Consider the following 12,239-nt stretch of genomic DNA (forward strand, 5'->3'; position numbering starts at 1 on the left):
CTTTTTGCTAGGACTATCAATGATATTAGCACAGCTATGAAAGTAGTGCTTCACATCAGTAAAAAGAGATCAGAAGGCAATATTTTACAGTTAGGGTGGCCAAAATCTGGAACCAACTTCCCAGGGAAGTGGTCCTCGCCCCTACCTTGGGCAGATTCAAGAGGAAGTTGGATAATCACCTGTCCGGGGTCTGGTGAACCCAGCATTCATTTTTGCCTATGGCAGGGGGTCAGGTTAGATGATCTGTTCAGGTCCCTCCTGACCCTAGCTACTATGAAACTATGAAACTATGAATTTCAACTGAAGAAACACCTGAGAACACAAAATAAGGTTTTTCATCGGACCTACATAAACAGGGCTGGACACAGGCATGGGGAAACGGTGTGGCTGCCCAAGGCCTGGACAGAAAGGGGGCCTGAAAATAGTAATTTAAAAAATATTATTATCATTACTTCTGGCAAAGTGGGGCCCGATACTAAGAGTACTCCCAGGGCCATCAGGAGTTTAGGTACAGTGGTATACATAAACAGTGACTATTACTGTTTTTTTCCCTCTTCTAAATGACTCAACTAGCATGAATATTCTTTTAGTCCTAGGTATTGTACAATACCTTCTGACAATTTATTATAGAGCTCTTTAATCTGGGATTTTTATCTGAGTGACATGTTTAAAATAGAGCTTCAATACACTTATCATTGAAGCTATGTCTTCCATTGTTTACCTCTGAGTCTTACACAGCTGAACACATAAAGAGACACCTGTCAGCATCAGCAAAATAACAGTGCCCATATTCTGCAATTATGCAAAATTGTTTGTGCAATGCAGTTTGTTTCATTAGCAGAGTGTTAGTATTCTAGGAGATCGACATATTATCACTTTACAAACTGTGGTTAATGTTCCATATGAAGAGAAGGCAACACAAAAAGTAAAATGACCAGTTTTCCTAGTTTAATGTCCACAATCTTTTCTTGTGAAATGTCAGCAGCAATTTGCCTTTCCCAATGACACACACTGATATGATTTATTCCGTTCTTACTGGTACCTTTTACAGAATAAATAATGAAAAATAATACTTAATACATAAGCAATTTTCACAGTTTTATTAAAATATTAAGCTAAACTTACAAACTGTATTAATCATTAAAAATGCAATTAGAAAAAAAAACCTGTTTTACACTAGGCTTCTTTTTCTTTCTTTTTTTCCCAATTCAGTGCTGAATGATTCATCAATCCTTAATTTAGCAGAAGGTAAGGAAAGCCAATCTTGTTACCACATAGTTCAAACTATTATGGCCCTGGGCCTGTGTTCCAGACAATAATTATATTTTCCTAGGACAAAAACATTTTCTTATTCGAGCTAACAAATTTATAACCTAATGGCTAGATCAGTGACCGTGCATCTACATGAATGAATTCCAACTGTTCCTTATCTTCCCAAAAGCACATTTTAACAGTGTTAATAAAGCAATTAGGAGCATAGGAAGCACATTTATTGATGTCTAAATCTATAACTCTTAATAATGACCAAAAGAGAAGACATACTAAGGAACTAGGGGGAAAAAAAGAAAAAAGAAAAGAAAAGATGCCTGTCCTGCTCCTTTTAGCTCAAAATGAAGACATAGCTATATATATATTTTACCAGTAATTAAAGTTAGTGCTTCCTTCTTGCTTTATTGTCAAAAGCGTAAATTCTTAGTTCCTTCAATTCCCAATGCAACTATTTATTCAGGGGGAGAAAGGGAGCATTGTTCCTAGACCACTCTGCACTTTTCCTTTGTGACTCATACTAGGTGATCAGGCTAGTCCTACAGAACAATTTATTACTACAAAGTCTCTCCTTTACAGACATATTAAAGGATGCTTTGCTATTAACAGCAATTGGTATGTAAAAATAAAAGCAGAGCTTGTGGACTAGAATACATGACAGAGGTGGCTGGAGCAGTTATGGTTCAGTAAGGATTAAGGAAGGTAAAAATATATATTATAGGGACAATGATCGAGCAGAGGGTGACTAGGCTCACAGAGTGCAGAAAAAGCAACACTACTGGCATTTGAAATATTGTATTAACAATACAGTACTGTACTTGAAATGTCAACACACACATTTTGGTTTCTGGAAAATAACCATCAGACAACCTCTGAAATGCTGCAAGCACCTAAATGAGAACAGATTACCACATGGTGGTCTAGAAACTAAAGAGGATGCTAAGCCCAAGACGAGTCAAGCTATAATTAGGGCCAGATCCGAAAAGTGGTTAGGGGCCTATCTGGCCATTTTAATGGCATTTAGGCACCTAAATGCATGTGAGCAATCCCCGCAAAACTTGCCTAGCCTCTGAGGTGTCTGCGAGTCCACAGGCACCTACATTTTCAGCGGTAAACTTATTTAAAAACCTAAAATTCTGCTACTGCACATCCCAGCAGCAGTGCCTGTTTGTCTGACCTGAGCATCTTCACACCTATGTCCAGCCTCATCCTGTCTGGGATGTGCAAGCTGTTCCTACACCTAAGTCCTCTGGGGCCTAATTTGCTAGGTATACTCCCGAGGGAGAGACAACCTGCGGCACGAGTGCCACAAGTTGCATGGGTGGCCTCTGTTTTTGGCATATGGCAGATCAGGGAGGGGACAGGCAGTATAGCAGCAGATAGGGCAGGGGGAAGAAAGGAGAGCAGGAGATCAGACAGGGAGCACACAGTAGGGAACAGAAAGCACAACAGCTGATTGGGTAGGGGAACGGGATTGGAGTCGCACTCAGAAAGGGTGTGGGGCTCATTTGTGGCTCACCTGCCAAAACACTTGCCCCTCATCACTGCTCTAAGCATTCCTAACAAATACCAACAGCACTGAGTTCAGCACAAAACATGCCCAAGAGTGTGTGTGCTTGTCATATTATAACCCAGTGGGATAAGCAATTGCCCAGGAAGTGGAAGGTCTAGGTTGTAAACCACCCCGATACAAACCCAGGTTCCACACCTCCTAAATGTTCCCTAACCACTGGGATATAGACTAGGCTGGCATAGGCACACTTCGCACCCCTCCTTTGAAACTGGGCCAGTTGAAACTGAATAATTAAGGTGAGATTCATGGGTCCAAGCACACAGTAAGCATCAAGAAGCATGACTCTATGGGCATTTTAATACATGTAAGCACTGCGATGCACACAGTTGTATAAGCGGTGAAATGCGCGTCAGCACTGAGAAAATGGCAGTGGCGTGCTTTTGAATTAAACACCTTGGAGGTGCTTTAGTTCAAAAGTGTACCACTATCATTTTCTGCTTGCTGACATGCATTTTGCTGCTTATACAACTGCACACGCACAGTGCAGTTCTCCTCAGCTTGCGTGTAGAGCAGACTTGATTAATCGAGTCTGCTCCGAAGCGATGGATCTTTGGCATGTCGCGGAAAAAAAGTATGTGTATAAATGACCTATAAACCCAGTGATGAAGACACTCCTTTGGGAGGGGGAAAATGACCTGGCCTATGATTCTTCACTGCTGGCTTGCAAAGTCATGCTCAATTTTGTTATTCTCTCTCTCTGTCCCCATTAATCTTGCATTCCTCTCTAAACCCAGGCGCACGGGGTGGATCCAGAGGGGGTTGCAGTGTTATGTCTGCACCTGTCTTTTGGATTGGACTTCACTTCTGGGACTTGTGGGAACTTCTGGAGACTTTTTAAAAGCCCCCAAAGCAGGTAAGAATATCCCCCTTCCCCTCCATGCTCAAAGGCATGCCCCTTCTCCTCTCCCCTTCCCTCCCCCCACATCCACCTACCATCACTGCTTTCCCTGTTGTTTTTGTTTTGGGGGTGGGGGAAGCTTCCAAGCTACTCCTGCCCACTATGGCCAGCTATGTGGGGGTTAGAGTCAGCTGTGGATGGGGGCAGTGGCAGCAGCAATGGGTTGGGGGAGTTTATGGAAAGTATGGAAAGAAGTTAGCTGTAGGGCAGGGGTGGCCAAAATATAGCCCACAGGCCAGATGTGGCCCTCCAATTGATTGTATCCAGCCTGCAGCTGCCCCCATAGCACTCTTCATGGGGCCGAGCCTTGCCTGCTCCCACCTGGGGCAGCCCACGCCACACTTCTACCTATGCCTGTTAATGGCCTTGGCCCTGGCCAGTGCACACAGCTTCCCAGTGGGGCTACTCCCAATGTGGTTGCAGCTGCCCAGGTACTGCTCAGCTTCCTTTGCCTCCAGAAGCTGCTTCTCCTCCTTTTGCCCCAATGCACTGCTCCAGGCACCAGGTATCATGGGGAAGTGTGGCAGCTGGCCATGGCAACGTGTGCTGGGCACCATGCCCAGAAAGTTGTCGGGGGAGGAGAGTTCAGCTGGGTGTTCTGTCCCAGCATGCAGGAGTCCAGGTCCAGCTCCTGGCCACCTTCCACCCACTCAGCTGCCCACAGGCAGCTGCTTATCACTGGTGGGTGGAGTGGGTGTAAGGCGGCCAGGAGATGGAGCCCCACACACTGAGGCAGGAGCCACCTGGCTGCAGCTTTTCCCCACCTGGCTGGATGCATAGTGCCTAGTGCTTGTCCCCTTGACTTTGCTATGTTACCTGCTGCCTAGAGTGGCACTGCAGGGCAAGAGGAGGAAGAGGAGCTGCTGGAGGTAGGGGGAGCAGCTGTCCCACTGGGAAGCTGTGTGTTCTGGCAAGGGCTGGGGTGATGCTGTTTGGCGGGCATGGGGTGGATGCAGGCAGGACCATGGTGCATGCTACTCTGAGCGGGCAGGGCTCGGCCCCATGAGGAGTGCTGCGGGGGCAACTGCAGGCCAGATGGGAGGGGTGGATGGAGGGAGGATCTCACCTGCACTGTACCACCTGAGCAAGCTCTGCTACATGCACTCCCTTCCCTTCCCCCTCCCCACTCTGTTCCCTACTGGCTCCCAGGACCTAGCACATGGGTAGTTATAGTAGATGTTTGATTTTTACTGTATTATTTGTTTTTCTATAGTTTGCTAAAATGATACCTTCTGAAAGATTTTGTGTGTGTGGCCCTCAACAGGTCAGCAAAACTCATTAAGTGGCCCACCAGCCAAAATAATTGCCCACCCTTGGAGTAGAATGCCTCTAGGACCCTTATGTAAGACTTGAATTGTTTAGCATTTGTCTGGACAAGGGGGCAATGTCTCCTCAGTACACAGAACTAGTGATCTCTTTCCACATTGAAAATTAATCTCTACTTTTTGTTTTCTATCTGTGGACCAATTTATTTCAAATAAAAATTTGGAAGGTGCCCATACATAGCTAGTTCTCCTTTATCTGCTTTTTAGTAGCTGAAAGAGATAGCAAACTGACAAGGTGTGATGTTCCTCTACAGCAGGGGTGGGCAAAATATGGCCTGCGGGCCAGATGTGGCCCACGAGGCCTTTCTATCTGGCCCGCAGGGCCCCTAAAAAATTTAGAAAATTAATTATTTTTCTCTCAAAAATGACAGGAACCAAGGGCAGTAGGACTCAGGGGAAGCCTGGTGAGCTCCCACAACAGTAGGGCCCACCAGGCCCAGCCCCCCCAGCTGGAAGCCCCATCAGGGGCTTCTGGCCTGGGACCAAATGGCTGCCCCGTGCTGGAACCGCAGGTAAGGGGGAAGAAGTGGGGAGGACCCTGGGCGGAGGAGGAGCCCAGGGAAATGTGGCCTGGGGAAAAACTGAGCACGGGAGTGGGGGGAAAGCAGCCCCTTGCATGCCCCGTGGCTGGTGCCCCATGCTGCAGCCGCTTGCAGCCCACGTGGGGTTGCCTGTGCCTGCGCCTGTGCCAGACAGCCCCGCATGGGCTGTGAGCACCTGCAGCAGGGAGAACTGGCCATGGGGTGGGGGAGGGGCTGCTTTTCCTCCCCCCATGCTCAACTTTTCCATGGGCTCCTTCCCTGCTTCTTCCCAGCACAGAGGAAAATAGCCCTTTCATGCCCCGTGGCTCGCGTTCCCTGCTGCAGTTGCTTGCAGCCTGTGTGGGGCTGTCTGGAGCAGGCACAGGCAGCTCCACATGGGCTGCGAGTGGCTGCAGCGTGGGGTGCCAGCCATGGGGCAGGTCAGGGGCTGATTTCCACCCCCCCCATGCTCAGGACCACCTTGTAACCCGGCCCCGCTGCCAGCTTGGGCCCTGCACTGGCTCCGGGCTCACCCGTTGGGGCTGCATGTGGCAACAGCAGCTGTGGCCCCCCCCCCCGCACTTGCCACTCCGGGCAGTGTTTGCCACCACTGCCTCTGGGCTGCCAGCTTGCGAGTGAGTTCTGGGTGGGCAGCAGCAGCCAACACTGCCCGGCGCGGCAAGTGGGGGGGCTGCAGCTGCTGCTGCCATGCGCAGCCCCGATGGGCAAGTCCGGAGCCAGCGAGGCCCAGGCTGGCAGCAGGGGCAAGTTACAAGCTGGAGCTGAGCATGGGGAAAAGTGGCTCCTCGCTGCATGCCTGTGCATGCTCAGGACATCCGCACACAGGCTGCAAGCGGCTGGAGCAGGGGGTGCCTGCTCCAGACAGCCCCGTGTGGGCTGCGAGTGCCTGCAGCAGGGAGTGCTGGCCACGGGGCGGGCGAGGGGCCACTTTTCCCCATGCTCAGCACCAGCTTCTTCCCTGCCAGTAAGCAGGGGGTCAGGGCTGTGCACTGCCCCCCACTTGTACCGCAGGGCTGGGGGGCACTGGGAGTGAGCAGGTGGAGCCAGCGGGAGCACAGGGCCCGCACTGGTGTCCTGGGGCCAATGATGGCAGGGCCAAGAGCAGGGAGCGTGAGGTCCCAGCTGGCAGGGGCTCTATGGAGCTGGGCCAGCTCCCCCCTCTCCCTGCTGGTGCAGCCTAGCCCAGCTCCACAGACCCCTGCTAGCCTGTGCCCCACTTTGGGCCCCACCAGTGCAGGCCCTGGGACATTGGTCCCAAGATGGTGACCACGGGGCGGGGTGCCTGTCAAGGGACGGGCCTACCCATACGGTCCTCAACAGCCTGCCAAAACTGGGTAAGCGGCCCTCCACCTGAAATAATTGCCCACCCCTGCTCTACAGAGCTGGTTTGTCTTTATCAGAATATTTTCTCATTAGATATTACATTGATGGGCAACATCTTTGGGATCTAGATAGATAGATAAAAATAGGTACTTTGTATTTCTAACCTTAATTGCATATTCATCCAATTTACCTAATAAGATAGAAAGACTAATTGGCTTGTAATTCTCAGCATACTCCCAAATGCTAGTACAGCATTGACTAATCTCCAGCCTTCAGATATAGTAGCTATTTTTAATGATAGATTAAGTAGTTTTACTAGTAGCTTTGCTGTTTCATTCTTAATTCACTGTGGGGCTTTTAGATGGAACCTCTCTCTTCCTAGTAACTTGTTGCATTGCAAATGATCAATTTGTTTCAGAGCGTCTTCTGACTCCAACAATGCCTTATCTATATTACCTGCAAACAGTAGCTCTGGGGCAACGATCACCTCAAACTGTTCTGCAGCAAAGACCGATTCGATATGTTATTTAACTTTTCTACAATGTTCTTATTCTCCATGACTTAGTCCTTTTATTCTTCAGTGTGAAGCAGATCTACAGACTCTGACTTTCCCCTTCCAATATAGTTAAAGACTATTATTTCTTATTTTCATTTGTTTGTTCATCTTTGTCTCTGACTGTTTGCTCTTCAAGGTTCCCTAGCAGCCTTCTACTAATTTCCATCTTACATTTCATATTGCTTTGCTATGAAGGCATCACAAATGTACAGTACACACTTGATAAGTGTTTATTCCCTGGTACATTTGCAGTCTATTAATACTCTAAATTAGAATTTCCTTTCTTTCTCAAAATAAACTGCATAAAGGGATTTGAGTAGCAATAATTTCTTTTAAAAATTCAGGATGGCTTTGTATATTTCATAAGTTTCTTTCTATTATTCTAAATAACTCTCAATGTGACTGGCTGAAGATTGCATTTGTCACTTTCCTGGGTGTTAGAGGTCTATTAACATGCAAATTAGCAGTTCATATTTTCTTGGAGCAGAGCTTTTTAACATATTAATGATTAATTTGTACTAGTGGCCCATTTTTACTCATAGGAAAATACAGGTTTTGGTTACATCTCAAGCACAGAATGCCTGAATAAAAATCAGATTCAGTGAAAGCAGAGAAAATTAATATTGGACAGATTGGTTATCTGTCCGTGACCACAGAGAGCAGATACATGCATAGAAACAATATGACTGCAGGAGATGAATGGACCTAGGAAACCAAATCTTGAATCCCAGCAGCACAAAGAGTTATTTATACTATTAGTGAGTAAGGGAAATGGTGCAAGAAGATAGAGTTAGCTCTGAATGTACAGAAGTTGCTGATGCTTTGTAAGTCAGGTTTGCTTTGCAAGCGCGGGCTAGTCCTTCTCTGCAACCATGTCCTCTTGATTTTATAGACTGCTGGGGAAATAAAGTCTGTGTGTTTCAAATATTGTAGCAACAAAGTAAAAAACAGACTCAAATTAGTTATCTAGAGCCTAAGTCTTGATGGATGAAATTTGGCATTTCCCAATTTAAATCAGTTGAAGATCAGGCTGTGGGGAAGGGGAAAACAGAAATAATCCTGAGGGCAAGGAATAGGATTTCCCCATCTCAGGTCAAGGCCCTTATCACAGAGCCACAGACATGCCCATCCTGCCTTGCTTGTTCACTTCTAACTTTGTGAATCTTGCATTCTCAGCTAGATGGCCCAGTTCTAGCTGGAGAAGTGGAGAGTGTCCCAATGCCAGTCTACTGCACAGTCAGCAGTTAGGGCACTCTATGGAGAAGTGGGCCTGCAGGCCTCCTTGTGGGGCAGAAACTTTGGCAGTGAGATGAATGGTGGCACAATTAATTGCCATGGCTCCTAGAGCCATAGCAGCTGTCACTTGTCCCACTGCATGATTCCTGGCCCTGTAAGCAACCCTATGGGCCAAATGACGTGATGCCATATATACTCCATAGCTCATGGGGCTGGACATTTGGTGGCAGGGTGAGCAGTGTTACTGGTCATTTACATGACTCAGGCCTGTGGCAATTAAGCCTTCAACTTTATGGGGTGGTGTCCCACAGTTCTTCCATTCTTAGACTATGGTGTTAGGCTACACTACCCTGGGCACGTCTACATGTGCATTTAAGCATGACTAAATTTAATGCGCATTAAGTGATTTTTGACAAGTGTCTACATGTGTAGGGACTTGGCACTAAAGTTAGTGCACTTGGCCCTGCAGCCCTGCCATGTGCCCCTAGTGGTTGGGCAGAGCTGGCACTAATGTTAGTGCCGGGTTGCATCTACACATGCATTAATGTGCTTTAACTAATAGTGCCTAAATTTGATATATCGCATTCAAATTTAGGCAAAATTAGCCTAATTTAATCATTTTTAATGTGCATTAAGGGCATACATGTATAGGCATGTACCTGTAATGCACATTAAGTTCGGCTAATGAGCATTAATGCATCTCCTGTAGATGCACCCCCTGTGTACCATAAACATGGGTATGCTTATCCCCAGCAGGTGCTAAGAGACTTGGTACTTGTGTTCTTGTCTGTGAGAGCTGTAACTAGTGAGGAATGCAGTGACCCAAAACAACCTTCTTAAGAAAAAAAGGAAAATTGAGAGCTGGAAGAATTATAGACTAGTCAGCCTAACTTCAATACCTGAGAAGTTACTAGAGCAAATTATAAAAAACATCTGAGGGCGAAAAGACTGGTCACTAGCAGCCAGCATAGATTTGTTTAGAATAAATCATTCCAAATCTTCTTGATCTTTTTCCTTGACAAGGTAACTAGTTGGGTGCATCAGTAACCTCAAGCAAAGGATAATTGAAAATGGATCAGTTTCAGAATGGCAGGAAGTTTCAAGTGGATTTTCACAGGCATCCTGTGCCCGGTGCTGTTTAACATATTTATTAATGATCTGGATGCCAGACTAGAGGGTTTCCTGATCAAGTTTACACATGACATGAAGCTGGGAAGGACTGCAAACATTTTGGAGAACAGGAGTAAAATTCAAAAGAGTCTTGACAGTTTGGAGAGCTGGGTTAGAGACGACAAGATGAAGTTCAAAGCAGAAAAATGTAAGGTGCTGCCTCCAAGGAAGAATAACCACATGGACAAATACAGAATCGGAGATAGCTAGCTGTGTAGCAGAATTGCTGAGAAGTATCTGAGGATTTTGGTGGATCACAGAGTCAGTGTGAGTCAGCAGTGTGATATGCTCACAAAAAAGTCTAATGTAATTTTGGACAGCATCAACAGAAGAACTAGGTGCAAGACAAGGGGAGGTGATATTACTGGCACTAATTAGGCCTTAGCTAGAGTACTGTGTATAGTTCTAGGCTCCAAATTTTAAGATGCGGAGAAACTGGAAGGGGTCCAGAGACAGGCAACAATAAAGGTTAAGGGGTTGAAAGGCAAGCTGTATAAGGAAAGTTTGGGAGAACTAGGTGGCTAGAGACAGAAATTACACCTAAACTGGTATAAGTGATTGGAAACCAGTTCAAATCTGTAACACAACAGAAGTTCAGTGCACATAAACCACTTTCAAAATGGCTGAAACTGGTTTACGATAAACTTGGATGGATATAGTATCAGACCTAACTGACTTAGGTTAAATTGGTTTATTGAACTTCTATACCAGATCCCCTCCAGATACAAGTGAATCACAGTCCCTCCACATCCCAGGATGCTGTTCACCTCCCTTGCAACTTCCCCTCCCCTCCCCGCTCCCCATCACAGGGTGGGTGGGCTAGCCTTGGCCCAAGATGTCTACTCCAGAAGACCAGTGAGGTGTGTTTTAGTGGCCCCTGACTTCTGGCATGAGCCACTGCAGGCATGTGGCTGCATTTTCAGAATTAAAAATTAATGTCTGTTCACTTTCTTACCAGTTCAATCTACCCAGCTTAGACTAACCCACAAAGATTAAATCAATTCAGCCTTGGGCTTTTTGACTGTCTGTACTTAGCCAGTATGTTTAGCTTGGATAAAACGAGAGTGAGTGGGGACATGACAGAAGTTTTCAAATATGATATTTTCTTGCATACCATACATAGCTCCCAAGTAAGACACATACTTTATTTTGGGGAAGGCATTATGAAGAAAAAAAGATTTATCCAGAGATATGGCCCTATAGAGCAGGAACAGACCAAACCTTCAGCTAACTCACCCTCCCTTTTTTAGTTAGACAAAAGATACAGTTTTAACCCTTTCACAACTAAATTGTCACCAGCTCTTAGCTGCTTAGCCAAAAGCTGAAACTGTAGTTGTTGTTGAAGACTGGACTCCCTGGGCAAATCTAAGATTGTAAAAAGAACTAAAAACAGTCTGCAGGGCTGGCAAATAGAAGAATAGAAACAAGAAGTAGCTAATGGACAGCAAAACTTCTAAACAAATTATAGCTTGATTAGTGGATCAACCAGATAATTAAAAAGGAGAGAGGTCATTAACACCTGTGGAGTGCAGAGCAACTGGCAGGAATCAAGAGAATTGTAATGAGCCATGAAGTCAACTGACTCCATCAGTGCTGCCGAACAGAAACGCCACTGCTGCTGCAGTAATTTTTAAATTTGGGTGGAGCAGGAATCAAAACAGACTGTGGCCGCACTGCTGCACCCATCCTAAATCTGCCCCTGCTGGACTCAGCCCTTCCCTCCATGTAGCTGCTGGAGGGAAGAGAAGGAAAGGGAGAATCAGTCATCTTACAGCATTTCCATGCTTCTATTCTGGGCAGAAAATCAACATGTGCCCCCTGTTTTGGAAGACACTTGGCAGGGGGGGGAAGTGAGGATGATATGTATTTGAAAGGCTGCCATGAAGAAGAGGAAGATCAACTGTTTTCCCATGCCACAGGGTGCAGGACACAACCATCATAGCAAAATTGGAAAAACCTACTTACTGTTAAGAATAGTAATGCAATGGCACAGGCTGCTCAGGGAAGTTCTGGAATCTCCTTCACTGGAGGTTTTGAAGAGACCACTGGACGTGCACAATGATGGTAGGAAGGTGTGGGAGGGTTGTGAGACAGAGCCCACAATTACTCTATGAGCACTGGCCTTCTGCGGCTTGACATCACTGCTGCTGCCAACCCCAGATCCCTGCCACTGCCACCCTGGACCTCTGCTGCTGGTCCCATGAAATCCAGCCTGGGAGGAGTCCCAGATCTGGCCTGGGGCTCAGGATAAGTTTGATACCCATGCATTAAGCAATAGATTTTTACCATCCATTGAATGGTAGCTCTAATCTTGCATAAATACATGCCATTTTATAATCTCTAACATTTA

Source organism: Alligator sinensis, unplaced genomic scaffold (genome assembly GCF_000455745.1).
Source record: "Alligator sinensis unplaced genomic scaffold, ASM45574v1 scaffold373_1, whole genome shotgun sequence".
Lineage (NCBI taxonomy): Eukaryota > Metazoa > Chordata > Crocodylia > Alligatoridae > Alligator > Alligator sinensis.